Source organism: Melospiza georgiana, chromosome 3, assembly GCF_028018845.1.
Source record: "Melospiza georgiana isolate bMelGeo1 chromosome 3, bMelGeo1.pri, whole genome shotgun sequence".
In the NCBI taxonomy this organism is placed as follows: Eukaryota; Metazoa; Chordata; class Aves; order Passeriformes; family Passerellidae; genus Melospiza; species Melospiza georgiana.
Genome location: NC_080432.1, coordinates 22,430,029 through 22,443,514, shown reverse-complemented (window position 1 = coordinate 22,443,514; position 13,486 = coordinate 22,430,029). Strand labels below are relative to the sequence as shown.

Sequence of the window (13,486 nt, the reverse complement as noted above, 5' to 3'; positions counted from 1 at the left end):
GGATCAAGATGAGGACGGGGGAAGATGGAGGAAAGCTCAAGGTTTCTGTCTTTGTCCTCTCCCTCACCTCCACGAAGATTAAACAAAAATTTTCCTTTTAGACTTTCAAAACAGAACGCCTTACAGTGTCACTTGGAAGAGATACAAGAATTTTCTGGCCATAAAAGCCAAGTTTCAGCCCTGCTTTTCCTTTTTTTCAAACCTCATTCATACTTAAAGCCTTCAAAAATTATAACAAAGAAGGAGACTAATTTTTTTCACTTGGAGAGATTTTTGGCATCACATTGTAGTGATTCTGAATCATTAAGCCAAGATCACACTGGCTGATTAACAAGGACTTCCCTGTTCAGAGCCAGAGAGTAGGAAAAGGCATTTGCTGACACAGGGACCTAGTATTGTTCTCACTAAGGCCAGACACTCTTTTTTTTCTTTTTGCTGAGATTTGCCTATAGACTTCTGTGTTTGAGTGCTCTTAGGGCTAAGGGGACTTCCCATGCACACCAATACCTGGGAGCAAAGCAGTAGATTTTCCAAGTGGTTGTCATATCAGCACGTTTTCATTTTTATTGATTTTTAATTATTAAAATGTTCACTCTAACGGGACACCTGCATTTTAACAAAGTCTTTTAATGTCTATTAAAGTTAACTTAAAAGCTTTGATTTTTTTTATATCTCCCATAAAATCAATTCTACTCCTCAATAAAGGTATTTATTACACTGAGGAGAAAAAAAGAAAAGCTCTACACAGTATGAGATTAGCGACTTATTCATGATAATTGGTAATTCTACATGAAATTTCATGTTCTTGGAGCTGGTATATCCTTCTTTAGAGTTAAAAAAGTTAAAAGAGTTCTTACACAATCAGATGAAACACAATGAAATATTTTGCTTTGTGTGTCTTGCTCTCATTCACATTAAATCTCCCAGAACCAGTTCCACCTCTCTAGCAGAACTCTTGTGTCTGCTCTCTCTTTGCCTTACTACCCCAGCACTGCCTCCTGCAGTAAGTGCACTCTGCAGCTCCTTGTCTCTGGAAGCCCCCCAAGCAAAGAACTCAAGAGTTTGTCCACTTTATTTTATTCACTTTTCAAACATCTGACTTTGTTTTCCAGCACTGCTTGCGTGCTGCAGTTACACAGCTGAGCAGCTCTGAGCACCTCTGCAGTTCCTCAACATTCTGGCACCACTCTCAGCTCCTCAGCTATGACCTTTTCTGAAACAACTAAAGGACCATTCCCTCATGAGATTTGCAGAATGAAACTGAAAAATATTTTTTGTTGGCTCAGTTGATTGAACAATGTTTTAAACATTCCTCCTTTTTTTCCTTGTGGATTATTTTAATATTTCTCCATTCGCTGGTCCTACTCTATAGACATTCCCATGTCTATAGAGTGTCAATATGGGATCCACCTTATTCAATTCATGCTCATCTTCTTTTGCCTCTGGTGTGAGCTGCATAGCGATTTCCCAGTTATCTTGGAAAAGTAACTGTAGCTCTTCTTAATTTCAGCTGCTTCAACTAGACTCAGAATAAATTTCACCCGTTTTTTTCCCCATGGATGCAGTAACTTGTTTCACCTGTTTCATTCATAGGCTTATTCTCTTTACACAGAAATATATACAAAGAAAAGTAACACTGTCCTGTTTTAAAACAATCTCCTCTTTTACTAATTTCTGAAATGCAGAAAACCAGCATGTAATGATAATGGTGTATGCATCATAGTACTTTCAAGAAATCAGAGGGTTCTGAGGATTAAATAAAGCTGACTAATTCTACCATGATTCATAATTATACTATTCATAACCTACACTTTGCATACCAATTTTCTTATTTGCTATATATATATATGCATATACACATATTATTTTAGATATTTTTAAAAATGACAAAGGAAACAAAACAGCTTTAAAGTGAATAGAAATGGCGGGGGTAAAAAGAAGTGGCACACACTGCATATATATCAGCAGTTTTCCCAAAGTTGGAGCATGTGGGGCTGCAGCCAAGTTACCATTTACAAATGACCAGGTATTGGCAAATGAAATGAATGCTTTGCAGACTTGAAAGCAGACTTTCAGCCTTCCTTTACAGATATATACCCTCCATTGAAAAAAAACCTAAGTTTTTCTGACTTCCCTAGGTTTGTACACAAATACTGTGCACAGACACCAAGCATACAGATGCAAGAGCAAATATCACCCTAAAAGCTGGTAACATGTTACAGTGATTCTTTTGTCTTTATTTGTAATGTATTTGTGTCTCTAAAATCACCAAAAAAAATCCATTTTTAAAGGCTACCTTTAATTTTTTACACACTTCTCCAGCACCTGTGGGCATCTCAGTAACACCTCCATAAAACAAGGAAGCAAATCTGTGTTTTAAACTTAAGACTTCCTGATTGTTATATCCATATTTAAGTTTGACCTCTGGACATCACATCAAATGTTATATGAATTACAACCCCATTGTGCACAGCCCTTTAGAACCACAAAACAAAACATGATGCTGCAATAATCCCCTTCCTATGTAGATAGGCGGTTTCCTAAGCCATTGCATTATCATGCAGGAATTTGAGTCGCTGCACACCTTCCCCATTGCAAGATAACATTATTTTTCATTTGTTTTTGTTGCATTATTTTTCATCTGTCTTAGGTTAAGACCATGTGCACACAGAATTATTGTGGATCAGCTGGCATAGAGTAACCTGTTGAGATAACTTGATCTCAGCCCTCAGCCTTGTTATGCTTAATCTAGTGGGCCTGTAGCCTTTTATTAAGGTTTTTATATTTCCTTTTTTTTTTTTGAAGCAATATACAGCATAGTATATATATAGCAATAGTAGTGTAGAAAGGAAAGGTACTGATAAAACTGAAGCCTACTGAATTTTTCGCTTTGCCAGCGTCAGTTGCATAGTAAAGTGGTACAAATTTTCCTTTATCACTCATTCATTCAAAATAATCTTAGAAGTCATCCTTCCTGTCAGAAACAGCCTCAGACAAATGCTGAGTGAGAGGTTCCCTCTTCAGCACCCTGCAGATGGGCACTACAGTAATGTCTGTGCATCACTAAATACTGCAATAAGTCAGCACTGCTGTTGAGTGGTGCTATCCCCGCCAATGACCCAAAACAGCACAGGCTCACATTCCCACAAACAAACATTTTCTTGCCCACAAGCAAAGATGATATTTTCAGAGCTCCCCTGGCAAAAATCAGCTCGGCACACACAGCCCATAGAAGTCCACTGCACTGTTCATGGTTCTCAGCCTGTTTTCTTTTTCTCAGTCTCACCCAGTTGTGAGATAACATGGTAATTGAACCAATTCCTTTTCCTACTGTGCCTCCATCTATTCCATACTGCTAAGGCCACAATAACAGAGCAGAGTTGGGCAGGAGGTGGGAGAGTTTCCAAAAAGGCCAAAAGAGAGGAGGGATGCATTTCAACAAGTGGCTTAAACGTTGTGCCTACAGAAATTATTTTGAATCTCAGACCCAAAGGTAGTATCAATAATGCTAAATCCACATCACCACCCCTACTCCCTGGGGCAATGCAGCACAGGGACCTTGGATTCATCCACACACACACTGAGCCCCAGCCAGCAACTCCTCAGAAACACCAAACTTTTGTTTTGGAGGTGCTTTGGCCTCGTAGTTGTCCTATTTCTGAGGCCAGGTTGGCTTTTATTTCTACCTACACAGGCAGATAAATTAATTTGTTGTTGGTCTGTACATTACCGCAACATGTAATGTAGGCTTTGTGTATAGCTTAAATTCTGCTGTCCAAGCTCACAGGCTAAGCATAAAGATGTTAATGGCTTCAAAACAGTTGGATAAAACTGAGACAGCTCCAGTTCTATGGTCCTGATGTGCTCTGAAATGTTGGGAGCTTTGATTGCTCTACCAGTGTAGGATGTGTAAGTGTGCACGTGTACATACCAATCACTTCAAAATGTTTTGTCTTCAAAAGCTCTGGCAGCAACTGCTGTAATCTAGCAACTCCAGTGGAGTATTTTCAAGCCTGTTTTATGAATTGTGTACTCTAAATACTTAACAGACTTCTGATGAGGCACCAGGAATGCTGATGAACCTGAGCACCAAGCAATAAAGGTGGAATGCAAATCAAGCCAGCAGCTGACACTGCAATTTGTTCCCTGTTGGACTCTAGTTCAGTGCTACCAATCTGCCAAAATGCAGTAAAACCAATACTACTATTTTATATATATATATCTATATATATAGATATACGCTCTCACACACAAGTATATATATATAGATATATATATAAAATTGATATTTCTTATGACATCACCAATGCTTTGCTGCTCTCTGTAGCAATAACTCTGGAATTGGTCAAACATGAGTGATGCAAATTTGGCACAACAGTAGTTTTAGAACAGACTGCAGACAACCTAAGCTCATAATACTTACAACCCTTAACCACTTCCAAGGAAAAGCAATAACACTGGGACTCCCACGGGTGGACAAATTGAGAAGAAAAAATTCAAGCGTGCCAGCTTGAATTTTATATCATCAGCCCCTGAGGCACCACTGTCTGGTGAATGCAGTAACAAAGTCTTAGAACTAACAGAAGGTTTACTTTGATTTTATTGAAGTGTAAGTTGCATGAGTTTTATTAAGACTGAGATAATTTTCACTCAAATGTAATCAGAGCTTAATATTCTATAAGATAGAAAGCTGTGCAAAATAATTAAAATAATATGTGGTTTTCTCAGTCCTGTAAGGAAATGCATATTTTAAAATAGTACTGCTTGCTTCAGGAGGTGAGGGATACACAACAGACAGAAGAAACACTTGAACTCCAAGATTAATGCAGTAACTACATATATTTTATTCTAATAATTCATCATTATTTCTTATTACCATCTGGTATCTTCCAGAGGAAATACTTCCTGGAAAAGACACAGAAAATATAAGTCATCCAGGAAGAGTTCTTTGAATGAAGGCATCTCTTATATTGAAAATAAGAGTTTTCTGAATACTGAGTTTTAAATTCATTCTCTTGGGTTTTACATTATTTACCTAACGTCTTTTTTTTTTTTTTTTTTTTTTTTTTTTTTTTTTTTTTGTTATTGCTTTTCTCTATGAGAAGTGACAAATATCCAACCTATTTTTTCCAACATTAACCCCTTAGTCAACTGCAAGTCAAGACACAACACAAACAGGCATTCTCCTGTCATACCTTGAGTACTTACAGTCAGGTTTTGTGCCCTTTCATAAATTCAGAAAGGCATTTCTGAAAGGCTTTCCGCATATCAGTGCTTGACATACTGCAGAAAATCCAGGAGGGGCATGAAACCCCTATCAGAGTGCTGGTAAGCAAAGTTACTACTCAGGGGTTGGCACTTGAAGCAAGGATGCAAAGATTTCTGTTGATGTCTGATAGGATGCATCCACCTAGTACTCAGTATTTTGGCATCTGACAAGTGGGGAAACTATTTGTTTTTTCTTTCTTTTCCTAAAGGTTAGTAATGTGTAGATAGCATGGAAAAGCAAACAAAACAAAACAAACAAACCAAACTTCCCCTTTTTCTGGTTTCCTGGTGAGGACACTAAGCTATTCCCAGTGTTCTGTCTTGCAAGTTCTCACCATTTATTTGCACCATTTATTTTCCCAATATTTGTTTATTTCTAAAATTCAAATCTTTGTAGACTTTAGGTTATGAGAGAAAACCCAAACAACAACAAAACAAACAAACAAAAGCCCCAAACCCAAACAAAATTACCAATGTTTTTCATTTTAATCCAAGATATCAGTCCTGATAATTGGACAGAAAAGCTTAAAACCCAAAGCCTTGCAAGATGCTCTTGGCAGAGCAAGAGGAAGAACTGGAAATCCTGTTAAATCATCACTGGGCTTGAGTGGTGGCTGGAATCCAAATGTGGCCCTTGGGTTCCTGTGACAAGAGCGGTCAGATCTGCTCTACCCATTTACACACACCCAGTGGAAATGCAAACCTGGCAGCAAAGTGCTGCCCAGCACTGTGCTGTGCCACTGCTCAGATTATGAGGAAAAATGTCTGCAGAGCCAGAAATGCTACCAGTATTTCCTGCAGCACCCGTGCATGCTCACCTAAGCACAAACACACCTTTGTCATCTACACCAGGATCCTTCCAGAGACAGTACAAAGCACTTGAACAACAGATCGATAATCATAAATATACAGCAACAATTTTCTTTTCCTCCTCTAGTTTCAGGATACTCAATTAGTTGCCCCATGAATTTTGTAAAACAGATGTGGTGGGAAAAATATGCATCATATTTAACTCTCCTGTTTTACTCAGAATTTCTGTAAGGCCCTTTAATAAACCTTTACATGACCCCAATTTCACGCCATTAAGTCATCTAGGCTTTCTAAATCGATACAGAAATAATAAAAATTCATTGTTCACCAGATGTCCCTGGTTGACATGTAAGAAACAGCACTGTCACTGTAACAACATTATGTATGCAAATATATACAGATGCTGCAAGTGCTACTGCTCTCTTAAGCACTGGTCAATAAAAATTAAGCAGCTTCTAGCCTTAAACCAATGACCCTTAAATGATGTAAATGAAGTATGGGCTCAGCATCCCACTAATTTACAGCTGAGGTGCAGCTAGAAAAAGAGCCACCTAACTGGCTCACTAGGTGGAAGGAGCAACATGTGGCATAACAAATTTTATGTTCCCAAGTGCTACCTGTGTGACACACAGAACAAAATTTCTGGAAAGAAGATATCATGAGAGCAAACACTCACTGACCCAGCATTTCAGGGCAGGAAGCAACTACCATTTACTACTATGAAAAAAAATTACTTGTGCTTTATTACTTAGTCACTTTTCTGCTTTAAAATAATTGTCCTCACAGTCTCCTTTAAAGTGTTATAGCCATTCGATTTATACATAAATCTCAGCAAGCAGAAAATATAGAAATATTTATAAATCTACAGTTCTGACACTTCAACTCTTAGTCTGTAGTCTTCCTGTTTTGTTTTAAATATTGCAGTCCTCACTGCTATATATTATAGGTGTATGATTTCAGGTTACCCTGATGATGAATTCCTGAGATAATACAATTACCTGAACAGCCAACCCTTGAAATGCAGAAGTTATGAAAGTATGTAGTAGAAGTATGAAAGTATGGGGTAGAGCCCACAGCAGCAACGTACTGCATCTGATTATCCACTCAGCATCATTACTGCAGTACACAAAATTAAGTTTTTCTGAGAAAACATGCAGTAAAGGACAATTTAAATAGCCAGCCATTATTGTGGTATTTCTTTCAAAATAGAATGTTTCACTGAAATACCTTGACCTTGCCAGCATCTCACGCAGGGGTTTTAGTCATGGTGAGATGCTATGGATGGATTGAAGATACGCTGTTCACCAAACAGAGCATAATTTGAAGGAAACAAAGTCTTAACTACTGGCCAAGGTAGCTCTCAGGGCTTGGCTTTGCTCTGTACACTTATTTTCCATGTGGACAGACATACTGAGTACCTTAAATACAGGGGATGCTCAGCCTGAGGAACTCCATGCTCATTGGAAGCTCCAGCTACTCACAAATTGCTTCCGAATGGGCACAATGAGATTTGAAAATCAGGCTTGCTTTCCAGTTTTTCATAGTGCTTTTATACAAAGGTTATTAAAACAGGGTTCCTGGAACTTGATACAGTCATACAAAGGTGTAAAACAAATGAGCAGCACCTTGATATCAGTACAATCTAATCCACACTGGAAGTTGTCCTGGTTTAAGAGCACTGATTTCTGTGTTTAGAAAGGTTTCTCAGAACTCTTCTGATAATTTGTGTGTCTGAAACAAATTCAAAGTCAGAGTGAGTAGGACGTATAACTGGGACCAGAAGTGAAGAATCAGCAAATTCTCAAGCAGGCTTTCATGCTAAATGATTAATGGCCATTTGATCAACACACATGCCCATGAAAGCACCAGTGATAATTTTTTGAGAATCTGAGTCAAAGGACTTTTCATACTAAAAGCCTGTAAGGAACTGTTAAAAACCAATAATGGCATTGGGCAGCCAACTCCTATTGAGCTTTAATGAAAAATGAACACCTGCCTATCATTCACACCTTTGACAAGCTCCCCTTAATATTAACCAGGGTCTTGAATATTTCCAGATTCCTACCACAACCACTGGGAAAAAGACTTTTTTAAAGACTTTTTAAATGCACACTTTGCATTCCTTTATTGTTCTGATTGCCTGCATGCAAATGCATTTCCAGAATTGTTTCCTAAACATTGTTCTCTTTCTTTGAGGTCACCAGGTGGAAATAACATGTTCCTAATTCATCTTGGCTGCTAAGTACTCATTACTGACATGGGTTTACATGGCAGAAAACTGAAAGGAAAAAGACAAAGATCCAGACCACACAGTGATTTAAAAGTTAGGCACCTGAATAGTGAACTGAGATGAATATTTTTTGCCTCCTATCTTTAAAATGAAGAAAGCATGATATTCTCACTTGAGAAAATTGCTTATCTGAAGCAATTTATAATTGAAAAGTCAATCAGCAAAAGTAAAACAAACAAAAGAAAACACACACACACAAAAGTCAGCTACTGGTCTATGACACAAACATAGAACTGAAATGAAAAATCCCCATGCAAGGATATGCAACCTGTGCTGTTCCCAGCCAGCAGAGATACAACATGCCACAGGTAGCACTTGGGCTCCCTGGAAGGAAGGCAAGTCCTGGCTGTTGTCCCAATTTCTGAGCAATCCTATAATTTCTGTTGCCAGCTTTCTTCCTTTCATCCTCAAGTGTAGAGCCATTCTATGGCAAGTTTTAATGCCATGTATATTTTCCTCCATGGTAGCAGTTTCCTTTATCCCACCTTTCTTCATCTTGAAGATCTTTCAGAATCAAAACCAACTTGACAATTTACTGGTGCGCTGTGCTAGGCAGTGCAGAGTAGCCTATTATCAATGCTACAACAGAGGATCTCACTTCTTTTGATCACTTAATGCTACAGAGCATGTAAAAATCCTTACACCGAATACATGTAGCACAGGAAGTGATCAAACAGCGTTCTTTGACTGGACTGTGAAATCCCTCAGGTAGCTGGAAGGGGAAAGCAAAATCTCATAGCTACCTCTACGTTCTCTGCTCTTGCTGCTAACAACCCCCAAGGTTTGAAAGACATTGTTTTGGCATCTTAAAAAAAAAAAAAAAAAAAAAAAAAAAACAAAAAGAAAACCACAAAACACCACCCTGTGGAAGAGAAGCGTTACAAATGAAAGGGTTCTGTACAAGAAATCATTAGTGTTTGTGAACAGCCTCTACAAGGAAGAAATCTCTGGGGGGAAGCATAGCAAAATAGCATGAGCATCTTTGATAACATGCTCTTCAATAATCAAGAAGTTCCTTAATTGTAAAAGAAGAAATCCTTAATTGTAAAAGAAGAAATCTGCCAGAAAACTGGAAAAGCTGACCTCGAGGAAATCAGAAAAAGATCAAAACTGAATTTAACCCACTCCAAGGGAGTTCTGCCTATAACAGAGCTCTGTACTGTCAGGCTCTGGGTGCCTCTCTGGAGCAGGGAATTTTAATGAATGTTGCTCTTACTGGAATGGCCAGTATTAGGCTTGAACGATGTCCAAATATATTCATGCTCATGAACACAATGTTATATTTAAAAATCCCTAACAATATCTAAGTATTTCCTTACAATACTTATGTATTTGCTTAACAATATTTAAGTATTTGCTGTAAAACAATAGCCATTAACAGCCAACATTGCAAAATGCATCATTATCTTCAAATAGCTCACTGGAAGGGAACAGCATTATCCTTTTAACTAAAAGGATGCAAACTCTACAAACTCTCCACTCAGAGCAGGCTTTGATTACTGCTGGAAATCATAATCTTGGAAATAGGGCATGTTGGGCAGCCAGCAATCAATGGTTTAGGGCAGCATTCTATCCTCATTGGTAGTGTACTCCTGATTTCTGCTCTTACTGCAGCTAGTTTCTTCATTTATTGTTTTTTATTATACTTGGCAGATATTTACCTTGGAAAGTTAAAAGTCAGAAGGAACTCCACAGAAGTCATGGCTGCTTTGGAAATAGTAACATACTAAAAACAGAGCATCTCTCATTAGAGCTACTTGTCAGTTTTTCAGAGCTTCTGCCTCATACTGCTATTTTCACACATTTCACTGTGCAAGAGATGTGATGGTAAAATATTTGAAAGACAGCTGATGCAAATTATGTGCTTTCCATTTTGTGTTTCTTTTAAAATTCTGTCTTTACTAAGATCAAGGTTTTGCTAGAAAGAGCTTAGTAGAAACCAGACATATAACTATTTTCCTTTTTATATTTCCACAGCTTAATGATAGTGAAGGACTATTTGAAAAAGAAAAAAGATATGAATAATTTCACTGCTATTTGATCAGATAAGCTTTTGCAACTACATTAGGATGGCAGAGAAAAGAACGGGCATCTCTGAAAGGGGGAAAAAAACCCATCAAAAAACCTACTGAGACCCATTGGAAATGTGACTTCCTAAAAGCATAGCAGGGCAAAAATGTCTGCATCTTAAATAGCCTTATGGGAAGCTTATGTTCACTATATCTTGTGATCTGCACCAGATAACCCAATGTCTTGCTGACTTTGCCAGTGTCACAGAGGTGAGGTTTCCACATGGGTGAGCAAACCACTGGAGCAATTTATTCAAACACATTAGACTCAAATTGGCTTCAGCAGAGCACCAGGCAAGGCAGGTGTGTGTGCATGGCTGTGCACACATACTGCCTTTCTGACACTCTTCTGTGCTAAATGAGATAACTTAAAGGCTATAAAAAGAAAACCCTATTTCTTTTCCTTCTCTTATTTTTTCCAAATTGTTCTTTACCCACCAACAGTCTCATTAAGCAGTAACACCATTAGAGGACATCAGGAACACATTTTTTCACCTGTAGTAAAAAGCTCTAGCTTTTTGCCACTTTTGCTTTGCCAGTGCAATTGCTAACAGGTTTCTTGGCTCTGCCAGTGTCCCACAAAGGGCGTTTGTGACAGACAGATCTCCCCAGCAAACATTCTCCCATTTCCCCTCTCAGCCCAGGCAGAGCACTGTGCAAGTGCTGTCCCCACCCTGCTGTGGGGAAACTCCACAAACTCCAGCTTACAGAGCACAACACAAGCAAGGAATCCATCAGAGCTGATGCATCACAGAGCTCCACTTATATTACAGGACGAGTTACTTTAATGCCTGGATAATTCTAATTGTGACTATTTTCTGTGCTGTACCCCACTCAAACACTAACCTTGAAGCAGAAAGGTAGGTGCTGACAATCCACCTCCTCCACCTGCTCGCACCAATACAAACCCATCAGGACCTGCAGATACCTCCATGAATGGTTGCATATCTCTATAATTGATGTAAGGAGATGTATATAGGGGAATGATGAGGTGAAACAGCTCCTCCTCCTGCCCACTCTCCATGCAGAGGGGTAAGAGCAAGGATTCCTGATTAATTACTTATCAAGGAGAATCACCTTAATTAGGGTCAAGTTCCGAGGCAGACAGCTTAATTCATTCTTCAGTTTCTGTGTGAACACATTTTTTTCCTACAGAACAATTGATTTGTAGCTCAATTCACACTGTTCAAGTATATTTTTACTTTTAAGGGAAAAAGAAATTAAAATGTTACCTTCTGAAATCAGTGTATCTGTTCTGAGGAAGACCCAAGTGTCATAAGTAATTAAAATTAATGATTCCTGCTTTTTTCTCCTGTTATCCTGCTGAAGCAATTCTTGCAGAGATTGCACTGCTAGTGGGATTGGGGCAGTTCTTAAATTCCTGCCTGAGGTGCTGATCCCAGTGAAAGAGCAGGATGCATTTCCAGACAGAGAAGTACTCAGACACACAGGAAATCTTGTGCTGTCACAGGTACTTCTCTATACCTGGATGTACTCCAAGGGATGGTAGCTGACTTCTGTTCCTTCTCATTACCCTCATAACAATTATTTCAAAAGATAATTTTCCTATAAAAAAATAAAAAATAAGCCCCTCTGGGATCTGGCTAAAGTTGTTGTATTTGGAAAGGTATCACGGATTCACTGTTTCAGTAAAAGTGCTCCTGCTTCCTGTATTTACCTTTATTCACTTATTAGCATTGATATTGAGGAAGGAAAGGTTTTAGCTCGACTCTTAGTAAGTGAGATAGATAAAAATAGGAAAAAATAGATGTAAACAATTGTTTAGTCTTAGAAAGTAATTAAACTCAATATGAAGCCTCAGGATGTGGCTCACATGGCCTATGATCCATTAGAGACACTTGCTTTCAAAGTTTTAAACAAAAAACACATAAAAGAGGAAAAAAATACATAGACAACTATAAAGCACTTAATGCTGTCATAGCTTTTTAATAAAGCAACCTAAGACATGGAGGAAAACCTTCCATACCCAGCATGTCACTCATTTGTCGTTCCTATATCTGTTGGGCAATGGGTGTAAGGTTTTTTTCTATATAAAAGCAAACAAAAAGTGTGGGGAGCAGCACAGCAGAGGCAGCTTTTAGCCTCACAGATGTAGTTTATGATTTATAACTTCAGCATTTCTTTTCTGACAATTTATAATCTGTTGATTATAAATCCGCAGTATGAACTAGAGACATGAAAACTTTTGCATCACATTTATAGCTGTAAAAACAGAAAAGCTGTTGTTGGACAGAGCTCAACTCAGAGGAATTTAGACCAGTTTAGGAACCACTCTACTGTTATTCCAAACTGTCATTGAGAGCTGGGATTTCCACTCTGAGGAGTGGAATAGTGCAACACTTTCTACTCTGCTAAGTCCAAGAGGATCAGGCAATTCCCATCACTGTCCTCCACAACCATTCCAAAAGCAGAAATATATCTGCTTAATGGAAGTTTCTATACAGTTTCCAGCTTTCCCTACCCTTTCTTCCCTCCCACCCAAGATTTCCTGGACAAGTTGAAGTTTTCCAGCTTCCTTGGCTCCCCTTTCTGGGGCAAGGAGCCTGACAAAGGAGTGAACCCACTCCACACCTGCCCCACTCCTGTGGAAAAAGCCATGCAGAAGAGACCTGTAATATGAAGGGTCAGGTTAGCAGATGCTGACAGGGCCTTCAGGGATCTTTGAAAAACACATTAATGATTGCAATTACAACACGTTATGGCGTTATCTTTCCAAACAAAGTCCTGAAAAGGTTTCCCATGAATCTGTGACATCACATTATGAAATTAAAGCTTGCCCTCTTCTTGCCCTTATTCCTTCTAATAAATATACCTTGCAACCCACATAATGCCCTTCTGCCCCACAAAACCCCCAAACTTAATTGCCAAGGAGAATGCTTTTCTGCCCCCTCAGACAACCCCTTTATGGATATTATTGTTGGTAATAATTTGCTTTGCTTTAAAAAGTATATAAGTGCAAAATAACAAATGCAAACAGTGAAAATAATGCAGAAATACATATTGAATAATTGCACAGGCTGCAAAAAAA

General features: G+C 38.5%; 1 protein-coding gene across 33 annotated transcripts in view; it reads right to left on the bottom strand.

Moving 5' to 3' along the window:
- NRXN1 (neurexin 1) overlaps positions 1-13,486 on the bottom strand; it is a 681,183-nt gene that overhangs the window by 122,775 nt on the left and 544,922 nt on the right. The gene's annotated exons all lie outside the window — the stretch shown is intronic.